The sequence below is a fragment of the Hylaeus anthracinus genome, unplaced genomic scaffold (assembly GCF_026225885.1).
Source record: "Hylaeus anthracinus isolate JK02 unplaced genomic scaffold, UHH_iyHylAnth1.0_haploid 11997, whole genome shotgun sequence".
NCBI classification, from domain to species: domain Eukaryota; kingdom Metazoa; phylum Arthropoda; class Insecta; order Hymenoptera; family Colletidae; genus Hylaeus; species Hylaeus anthracinus.
The window spans coordinates 15,732,425-15,744,283 of record NW_026534344.1 but is presented as its reverse complement, the minus strand read 5'-3'; the positions used below and the strand labels follow the sequence as shown (position 1 = coordinate 15,744,283).

The window sequence follows — 11,859 nt, the reverse complement described above, 5'->3', positions numbered from 1 at the left end:
CATCCTCACCGACACCATCACCACCGTTGTCACCTGAACCGCATTTATCGTTACAAGTACCTGTGCCGATCGTAACACCTAAACATCGTGGGAAGAAGAGATTACATATTGAAACATCAACACCTACACAATCTACACCTTATCGCCGTATTGCATTACCTAAAAGAGTTCGCACACATTCCGAAGTATCTCTCGAAGTAGCACGGGAAGAAGAAAAAGAGAGGGCGGGAACTTCAACGCACGAAATTCCACAAGAGAACATTGTCAAAACATTGATGCGTGAAATCGTTGAGAATCCTGAAAGTCATAAGGATGTGAATGAGTTCTTAACGGAAAATCTCGGAAACTGTCACGAGAATACTTGAACTTTTTCTTCGTTGACAGTAAAAAACAAACAGACAACGTTTACGGTGTATACTTAAAAAATAACGGGTTAATGCTTGGTAACTCCAACTATGATGTGGACAACAACGACAACGTCATCATAAACGGTACGAGGTACAGAGGTACTCGTGGTCTGTACGAATTAATATTTAAACGAATACCGGATGATGCGTTGTACTCAAGTGCCGATCTACAGACGAACAAGAACATTATACTCGTTACGAACGCGTACAAGTGTGGTCACTTGGCGAGCAATCGTGTAATGGGTAACCGGGGATACAAATATAAAAAAATTATTGCACCGCTATTTAACAAGCGTGAAGGAAGGGGTTTCAAACAATTGAAGCGTACACCTTCAGAGAACGTGCAACAACAGTACGAAGGAGGGTGCTTGGGATTGTTGCCTGATGATATGACGGTCACCGACAACGCAGTTGATTACGTGCATTGGGACGATCTGAACGAATTAGTAGATAGACTGAGATTGCTATCGTCATCACGAGCGGTCGGTCATACAGGTCACGACAACGAAATTATAGCAATCATAGAAGAGCTTCGCGAAGCTGGTTTGATTATAAATTAAATACTGTTTAAATTATATTCATCATTGCAGTTCGAGATGTCGATCAACAAATTTGGAGTATTGCTACGTAACGAGTCAAACAAGAGTGGATTAATACCTTATAGAAATTATATCCAAAATTTGACTCTTTGTCTCGACGGTGAAGCCTTCGACACGCTAGAACGAAAGAAAAGACGTCTAGCGGAGCCGAAAGACGATACCGATGTTGTGAATAAGGCCTGCTTAGACAACAGATTGACGCATATTTTAAAAATGATAAATCAGTTGGAGAAGGACAGGTTAAAGATGTATAAGGAGACCCGCGAGACAATTTCAAAAATGTCTAATGAAATGAGAGAGACCATACAACAACAAGTCGAAATGCATGTTGAACATAATATTGCAGAGGAAATAAAACTATTGCATTCCATAGCTAAAAATTATGTCTCTGTGACAGAGAAAAAATGCGAAGCCAGATGTTTAAAGATGCAGGAAGAAATCATGAACAATGTCCATAAATTGCAACAGTACGTTGAATTCAATGTGAAAGACACATAGATATTGCTATTTCAACATAATAAATATATTTACATGCTGTAAACCATGTCAGTCTCTAACCAAGATGTATCCAGAAGAGACCAGTAGGGGTAAACAATCGGATAAAACCGGCGAATGCAACGTCAACGAAAAATTCATAGATCACATCCTACAATTATTTTCATACATTTTAAATTTCTTTTGTCCAGTTTCGAGTCCTCAATATGAGCAAAGAGAAGACGCGATTAGTGGAGGAACTGCATGCTCCCTCCAGACGGACTTTTCCGCGGCGACGAGTTATAGTACATAGTTTCGACGATTTATGGGAAGCCGATCTCGCCGAAATGCAACCTCACGCGGGTATAAATGGTGGTAACAAGTACATACTAACCATTATCGATGTGTTCTCCAAGTATGCGTGGGCTGTGCCGCTCAAGACTAAAAGTGGGGGTGAGGTAGCTAAAGCGTTTGCAAAGATATTTTGAAATCGATGTCCAACTTTGCAAACAGATCAAGAAAAAGAATTTTACAACACTGAAATGCAAAAACTCATGACAAAACATGGTATTAATCATTATTCGACACACTCGGTGATGAAGGCTTCCGTCGTAGAACGGTTCAATCATACGCTGAAGAGCAACATGTGAAATCTGTTTACTTTAAACGGCTCTTACCGATAGATCGACACCCTACCCAAACTTGTATGAGACTACAATCATTGAAAACATCGAACGATAGGAATGCGCCCGGTTGATATGACTTTGAAGAATGTCAGTAACTTGTTATCTACCGTGTACTCTCATTTGAAAATTTCAGGTCCAGCAAAATTCAAAGTCGGAGATTACGTACGCATTAGCAAGTACAAGACAATTTTTACTAAAGGATATACACCAAATTGGACAACCGAAGTGTTTAAAATTGATAAAATTCAGCAAACAAATCCGGTGACGTACCTGTTAACAGATTCCCACGAAAATCCTATCGCAGGAGGATTTTACGAGTACGAGCTACATTCGGTTGCAGATCCAGACGTGTACCTGGTAGAAAAGAGGTAATACCTAGGAAAGGAAATAAAGTGTACGTGAAATGGTTGGGATGGATTCGTTTCATAATTCATGGATCGATAAAAGTAATGTTTTGCAAGTGTTAAAATATTACGTGGATAGGTAAAATAAACGACGACTGGTCACATTGCTTTCCAAAAGGTGAATGCCTATTTATTACATGCTCGCACAAAAGAACAGAGAAAAAAGTCTCCTTTGCACGTTTAACATACGTGCCTATAGTGGCGCGTTTGCTTCTATTTAAATTTACTTATATTCCAACAGTAAGAAATAATTACTGAAAAAAGTAAGTAAATATAAATATAATAATTATAATAAATATAATGAAAATAAATATTTACAATGTTTAAAACTGCCCTTAGAGCTTTTTCAATGGCTCTTGAATTATTCGAAAGCTGACCAAAACACAACCCTCTGAGTAAAATTTTAACCCTCTAGCTTTCCTGTGAGGGTAGTTACAGGGTAAAATAGATTTTACGCTTTTCAGCGCATTTTCCAGTCTCAAATGCATTCTAAAATTCTGAAAAAAATCTGACACAAATCTGATCCTAAAGCGCATTTTTGAGAATTTTTCCAGATTTTTCTGTTGTAAACTGTAACCGTAAAAAATAGAAAACCTCAAAAAAATCGGAAAAACATTTTTTTCACAAAAATAAGAAAACATGCTATTCTACTGTTTGGTTCTCTGATAAAGTACAATAACAGGCAGTGTTGTAAATTTTTTTTAAATTTTTTGTTCGGCTGTTTCATTGTCAAAAACAATAAAAACTGAATTTTTTCGACGTTTTTGCTGCGAGGAGGAAAGTTACACTTGTTGGCTTTATCGCGGGCATATATTAAGTAATTTTTAGCTTTATTACGCTGAAACAAGCAATTATTTTACATAAAAAATGTAATTTGAGAGAAAGAAAAAATTGTATTCTGTTGGATATATACAGGAATGTTCGCACCGTTAACAACATCGCTGATTGGCGTGGCGGTTAAGGCGTCGGACTAGAGAGCGGATACTTTCGATAGATATTTTTTTTCTATACGTCGTCAAACTTCATTTTTTCTATTTCTTAATATGTATATGGTTTATTCATATGAGTTTCACAGAATTTATTTAACGTTTTAAAAATATTTAAGTCACATTTTTACGTAAAATACATATGAAAATAGTTTTGGAGCATAAACAATATTATAAAACTCCAGCATAATGCATGTACCGTCGACGGTCAACTCCTCGTCGAATAACGAATCACCTTTATCATTATTACAAAGTACTTCTAGTATGTCATCAACGACACATGACCCATTATTCGTAACTTCTGACCATCCCATTAGATCAGTCCCAGATGTTCAATATATTGAAATGCCATTCTCCAGAGTGGTTTCTACGCACGCGTATTGTTTTGTTTGTGGGTCAAACATCCGAAGCTAGAAAACAGGTGTTTCTTTTTAGAAGATTATTTGTTTCCAAAGAAAATCGATGTTGTCCAGGACATTTAATAAAAAACCGTTTCATTCAAGACGTAATTCCGAATTTAAGAATTTATTCAAACAGTAGTTTAATTGACGCGAATGAACTTTGAGATTATTTTGAATATCTTTCGGTTACTAACGAGTCCATTATTTATGATAAAGTTGGCGATTTCACATTATCTGAGGAGAGACTCAAAGTATTTACGGGGTTGACATGGGAGAATCTCATCGAACTCCGTGAAATGATGACATCAATTAGAAGCTCTCAACAGCGTGATGTGACGCAAGCAATAGTTGTATTTTTATTTAAATTACGAACGGGGAATTCTAACAATCTTATAGCGGCAGCGCTTGGGTTGAATCATGAACAAAAAATCTCGCAATATTGCAGTTCTGTAATAAATAGTTTCGAAAAGACATTCTACCTTTTCATTTTGGAGTCACAGCTTCTACCCGCGAACATCTCATAGAAAATGAAACTTCTGATATTGCAAAACGATTGCACAAAATTGGCAACCACCTAGCATTGATTTTCGATGGGACATATATTCGTCACCAGAAAAGTAACAATAATGAATATCAGCGAAAATCATATTCAGGCTAAAAAAAGATACCATTGTGTAAACCCTTCATAATCTGTACAACGAATGGCTATATTGTAGACATGGTCGCCCCATTTTTTGCAAATCAAAATGATGCGGAAATAATGCGTATTATTTTTCAATGTGACGTGGGACACAGATTCCTGCGTCACAGCTTAAATAATTTTTAAATATTATTATTACTATTATTATTATATATATAATAATAATAATAATAATAATAATAATATTCAAAAATTATATATATATATATTTTACTTGCCTATCGGCAAGGTCAGGTCTTTGTCACAGCAGTCACGTACGGGCTCTGGCTCGTATGTGAATTTCTCTTTCGTATTTAATAGGGTGGACGGTTATGATGCGAACGGATTCAACGGTGAATTTAAATTAAATATTGAAAGCTATTTTACTATTGAAATTTCATTGTCTAATGTGTATTTTAATAACCAATGATTAGACCTTGGAATTTACATGTTTATAATAGTTTACACTCTTTCATTCTTTCAGTTAATTCATATAAAATTGAACATAAATTGTATAGAAAAAAAAACAATGAAATTATATATATTTATTCGCTTCTGGGATATCAACTAGGGTTACCCCGGAAATGAATTATATAATTTATTAATATCCCAGATTTGAACAACAGTGATTTCATATGATAAAGAAATACAATAAAAATTGTCGGAATAATATTATATGAAAGATCAATGGAAATACCACCCAAGAACATCAATTAAGGATTATTCCAGAAACCAGAAACAGTAATTGCATATCATACGGAAACACAATAAAATTGTCGGAGTAATATTATATAAAAGATCAATGGAAATACCACCCGAGAACATCAATTAGGGATTCCCCGGAAATGAAATATCATTTATTGATATTCCGAGTGGCCACAACAAAATAAATTCATAATCATTTATACAAAAATATTGATTGGAAGAAAATCAACTCACCATTAAATATCTTTTCAATACAAATCGAGAAAAACGCTGGTCTCGATGTTCTGAGTTGTTCTGGTCGCCCTGTGGTTGAAGGAAAAAAACACACGCACACGTTTTACGGTTATAATTAACGCTAAATTATATTTACAAAAAAAAAGAAAGATTTAATATCAAAGTATTTAAATAAATTAAATTAATAAAAGAAATTGAATAAAACGAGTTGTTTTACGAGGAACTAGAGTCTTTGCCTATCACTCACTTCGTATAATACTACTAAGTACTCGGTATACAACTATGCTCGAATTTAGCTCGCTCGGACTAATAACGCGCTTCGTGCGACTGTACGATGAGAAGTGAAAATTAAATAAATGAAAGAAGTATAAAACTGTTTAACGAACGACCCGAGTTTTGCCTACCGCTTACTTCGTATTAAAATACTACTGGGTAACACACTCTAACTCTAAAATGGTTCGCTCGGACTACTCTCGCGCTCATCGCGACTGTATGAGAAGAAGTGAGAAGGCTCGTGCCTTGCTCGACCACGTAAACTCGGTGGAACGTTCTAGAAGCTTTGGAGACAAAGGATCTTAGAATCACGTGATCGTCGCCAGTTTATAAAAAAAGTCTTCGAGATTTCGCGACTCGGTACACGCAAGAATTTGGTGTTTACGAGTTGTACCGCGTGTCGCGCCTTGCACCCACCAAACCGTTCGATTCGTCCTAGCGACAACGTGCGCGCGGACGAACCACGCTGCTATTCGAGTTACGGCTTCGGTATTCGGAGCGTACATAAAGAAGAAATAGCAAAATAAAGGTTTAACTTAACTGGGCGATATTTACATGTCCTTCTTCCAATGATATCTGTAACCGTGATATTTGAACACGGTGTGCTTATCTTTCCAACAATTATACATGTGTACGCCACTGTTACATTACATGATTTAACGCCTTTCATTCGTAACAAGCAACTCATTTAACATATTTACAATACTAAACCTATTAAAATATTAACAAATTGAACATATTTACAAAACTTTATACAAGGTGCAGCGCTGCCAGCAGGGTGAAAATGGCGTGACGACGTTGATTTCAAGGAAGGAATGTGTAACTTTGTTCAAAAATGAATTTAATGAACTACCGTCAAAGGCTAGGTTTGTGTTCGATTAGAACGAATTCGGGATGGTAAACCATCTCGAACACATTCCTGCCGACGAAATCAAGAAAAACAAAAAATCTCAAATGTTGAATATTCCTCCCTCCTTAAAGTCATCGTCGTTTTTTTTGTTTTTTTTTTAAGTGATGTTTGCAATTATGTGTAAAATGTATGACTCTATTGTGTTCGTCTAGGTGTCTGTCTGTCATAGTGTATCGTCAAGTACATATTACGTCTGTCTCGGCGGAACCGTACGGCTCTAGTCTCGCCGAGCAACAGGGTCAGAGTCGTCTCACGAAGAGTGATACGCGCAGTCGACGTCGGCTCTAGTGAGTTGCCTGCACCCCTCGACATTCAGGTACCCCAATGTGGTGCAAGCCCCGAACAATCCGCATATATCTCCATCCGTCATACCCCAGCCATCACGGGCGTCGAGATGTTGTAGACGTGGCAGAGTTCTCAAAAATAGGCCCCCTACATCCGGAAACAAATTCGTCATAGCTAGGGTATGACAGTGCTCCAGTCCTTCAAGGGGTTCTAATGCGAACTGCCCGCGGACATTGCTATTCCCCGAAATGTCGAGATACATCAGGCCCCTCATGTAGCGCCCAATGTCCCTAACAAACCAGGCGTTCACCCAACCGCAGAAGGTGATCTTCAAGTTGGTCATGGTCTGAAAGGCCTGAGGGAAGGAAATTCCTTCTCCCAGATCTACGTCGACCATCTCCATCTCCAGGAAGTCACCCACCTCCGGTTCTCCCATCTCGTGGTCCTCGTCCGACTCCTCGTTGCTCGGCAGGACGTCGAAACACGCATGGATCCGTACCGTGTGTAGTGTTGTGTGGAGTGATGTGTTGTGATGTGTAAAATAAAAATATCGGCACGTAACATCAATATCCAAATGGATTGAAAACCCTCATAAAGCGGGGAGATTTTTGTATTGTCGACAGAGGCTTTCGCGATGTTGTATCTCATATTAAAGATCTTGGTTTCAAAGTCCTCATGCCTGCTTTAAAAGGCAATCGTTCACAGCTTACGACGAAAGAGTCGAATTATTCACGTAAAATTACCAAAATTCGTTGGGTTGTAGAGGCAGTGCACGGTATTTTAGATCAAAAATATCAGGTTCTCCACAAACAACTCGATAACAAACTCCTTCCACATATTGCCTCCTACTTCCGAATTGCGTCATTCGTAAATAATAGATTTGGGAAACGACTGAGCTCTGATGTCACACTCTCTGACCAGATAATAAATAGGATTTCGAGTCAAGGGAAAGTAAAAAATACATTAGCAATAAAAGTTCAGGAAAACAATTGGAGCCGCAAGACGATCCCATTTCAAGCAGTATCCTTGGCAGATATTCTTGATTTTTCGGAAATGACAGAAGTAGATTTAAAAATTTTTTTCACGGGATCTTACCAATTTTCGCAAGCAATTTGACGGAAATTTCTGGCGGAAATCATGGATGAAGCTAATAACATAAATATTAATTACTTAATTAAGAAAAATAATATTATTAAATTCAAAGTTAAATCGCGACACATCAGGCGAAAAACATATAATTGTTATATTGATTATACACCCAATTCAATCGGTTACTCCGGTATAAAACGCTATTGTTGCGATTGTGCCAACGGTAACCGTACTATTGAGTGTTGTTCACACTTAGCAGCTATTATTTATTATTTATCCCATGCTCGATACCTCCATACTATTATACGGCCAGCTGAAATACTTGTAACCGTGCTGGTTACATACAACCACATAGACGATTAAGGGGCGATCCCCACTCATAAAGGCCTGAATCCTCCGTTTCTTCGCGAAGAAATGTTCAAATCAGTGTCCGTCACCGGAGAACACCTATAGCTCACACTCGTGCCCTTTAGTGAACTCCTAGGTGTCACAACCTGATTTTGGCCTCGTGCACGTCTTCACCTGAACAACTCCTCCGAGAAATCGGCCGAGTGGGAAGGTGCTGCGACAAATTCACAATCGTGCATTTGATCACGAAATGAATCCTGAACGCGCTCACCACTTCTCCAAACCGTGTATATTCGGTTTCAAACGTAGCAGTCTCTTAAGAAAACACGTGCAATCTCGTGTGAATGCGGATAGGCATTCAGACGTCTTTGTACAACCAACTTTGGGTTTTCCTAAGGTATATCTCGCAATCGTTGCCCTATCATATTCGCATTGATAGATAAAGCGTGCCAATCCCGTTACTTTTATGATAAATAAATAATTCTGTAATTAACAGGTCACATAAAGAGAGCAGCTTCAGGTACAAAATTAATCACGGATGACTGTGACCATCATTCCTGCAGCATTCTGCCCACAATTAAAAAAGATAAGTCCATTTCTATCAACTCCATACAAATATTTACTTTTATGATAAATAAATAATTCTGTAATTAACAGGTCACGCAAAAACAGCAGCTGTGGACTAACAATGGCAACTCGGAAGACCAGCTACTATATATACTCCTTTCTATTTTACCCATTTTTACAAATTCCGTTTAATGTTAAAAATGTTAAATAGGGCCGCCATTATGAACATATACAATTAGAAAATCGAGGAAATAATAGGTACTCCAAAACTATTTTTGTATGTATTTTACGTAATCATGTGACTTAAATATTTTTAAAACGCTAAATAAATTCTGTCAAGCTCATATGAATAAACCATATACATATTAAGAAATAGAAAAAATGAAGTTTTTGCGCCCCCTCACCCCTCCGCGATAGAGCCACGTCTTCGCGGCAAGTCGCCGGTCGCGGTATCCTCCACCCCAGGACGGCGGTGTGGCCACCACCAAGAGGACTGACCACTCTCGCGAAGGATACCAGTGCCATCGCCCCTCGACGCTGCCACGAGGGGAAACCTGCAGATGCCATGGTGGTGGCACACCGTGAGGAGCCCCTACAGCTCTGGGTGGAGAGAGTCGCGAGCTGGCGGCGAGAAGAGCGCGATCGATGAGCGATGGATTTGGGATATCAATTAGCGGTTTGACGGCGAACCAGAACGGATCGAAATACGCGAGCGAGCGCCCCCTTTTTCGCCTTTAGTAGGTGTGCGTAGCCCCTCTTTCGTGGTCTCGTGAGTGTGTGGGTGAGCCTCCACGGTAAGCCGACGAGGACGACCAAGGAGATTTTGGAGCCGGAGGTCAATCCAGTACAGGTAGGGCCCACGCGTTAGGGTTCTTTTTGTGGCGTGCGTGGGTGCGAGGGTGCGGATCGTGTGTGTGTGTCCGCGAGCGTACTCCGCAGCACCCTTTTTGTCCGCGACAGGACCACAACCGGAGGGAACTCTGTTAGACTTCCCTCCGTCCATTTTGCAAATCTCCCGCGTGACCTTGCGCGGTTTGAGGACGCGCCGCGTTTCGAAGGGGCCCTCTCCTTCGAAACGCAAAACCGTTAATTCCCGGCGTAATCTTTTTTTCGATTGTATTTGATTCTAGGGCGGACTATTTGTTTGCGTGGTCCCCTATTGAGTTAAGTCGCGCCTGTTAGGTATTCGTTTTCTTTCCGTCGGATACTTTCTTTTTGTATCGGGAATTCCGCGTCGCATATCCCTTTCGGCGCGTAGTCGCCACCCCCTTTCCTCAACGGTGTGTGTACCGCGGAATTCCCCCGCGTCGGTTTCGATTAAATAAAGAAATCCGATTAAACGTACGCGGATCAAAGTTTATTTCCCCCCTTTCGACCTCCCTGAGTTTCGCTCTCCGTAGAGCAGCCGGAAGGACGAAAGTAACGGACACGTGCACCTAGCACTGGCGCCCAATTCTTCTAAATAAATTCGTCCGTGGGAATTTTGCGACCGAGCGTGTCGAGTAGTGGCTTTTCCGGCCGCCCACGCGAGGTACGTCACAGAGTATAGTAATATATCGGATCTAATCCATAGCTTTGAATGCAATTGTCTCTGAAATTTTCAAACCCATCAGCCAATAATAATACATCAATTTTTAAATACAAATCGCTGTATTCGCCTAATGTTTTGATATTAAAATAATTCCAAACGTTACTACGTGCTCGTAATCGGATATGCACCCTTGCCGGTAAGAAGATCAAAGTATGTTCATGTTGAAATTCTTTCTTCGCGATTCGCAGCCTTTCTTTTCTATGATACGATGATAACTTATCGAGGCTCGAGCTCAAAAATTTGCATGAATCGATGAAACGAAATTTTATGCCATTTTTCTTATCTCGCGCAGTATCCTTTACATGTTTTGTGAAAGATATGTACTTTTCCTTTGTCATCGGCAGCAAATTTACTTTATCCTCAAATGCGTTGGCTATGCAATCCGTTTCGGATCGATACGAGCGATATACGCTTAAGAAGGTGTTGAATGAACAGTGTAGATAACAACCTACGCTAAACGCTTGATGCCGCTGATATGGATAGCTGCGCTGATGTGCGTAGTCCTCCGGTGTCACGTCTGCGAGCAGGCACTCAAAGTCGGCGTACACAACGAAGGGCTCTCTCTCCTTGCGGCTGTAGTTCTTAAAGGACACCCATTTGTCCTGTTCCGAAGGGAGAACGATGGCGTAATCGTTTACCCGCCGGCAGTCCACGAGGTCCTTCTGGAGTTTTTCAATTGAGTGAAAATAATGAAGACAACTGGAATGTAAAGAATGAAATTAGTATATAAGAACTCGATGAAAATACCACGAATGTTTCAAGATGTTGTTACGAGCCAGGGCGATAGTGACGCGCGTGTGAGCCCTGCGAGTGGGGTGGATTCGAGAATTGCACCGATACGATTAATTAGTATGTATCAATGGAGCCGAAGATTTGAGGATAGAGTAGATAATTCAGACGACTCTGACGCGAAGTCAGATAGTTGCAGGAATCGGTATCTCCCAGTGAAGGGTAACAGTAGGTTAAGGTGTTTGATTGTCTTGGTTATTGGAGACAAACGCAGACGCCTCTGACGCGAAGTCAGGTAGCTGCTGGGAATTGGTATCTCCCAGTAAAGGGTAACCGTAGGGTAAGGTTCGAACTGTGAGGTTGTTGGAAAAAGTGCAGCGACTTTGGCGCGAAGTCAGATAGCTAGCAGGAATCGGTATCTCCCAGTAAAGGGTAACCGCAGGATAGGTTAAGTTTAGGAGTTCGGGTTGAGTACACGATGACTAAATCGTA

At 39.9% G+C, this 11,859-nt stretch overlaps 1 protein-coding gene across 1 annotated transcript in view; it reads left to right on the top strand.

Annotated features, from left to right (window-relative positions):
* LOC128889223 (uncharacterized) overlaps positions 1-11,859 on the top strand; it is a 240,123-nt gene that overhangs the window by 147,321 nt on the left and 80,943 nt on the right. The window lies entirely within an intron of this gene.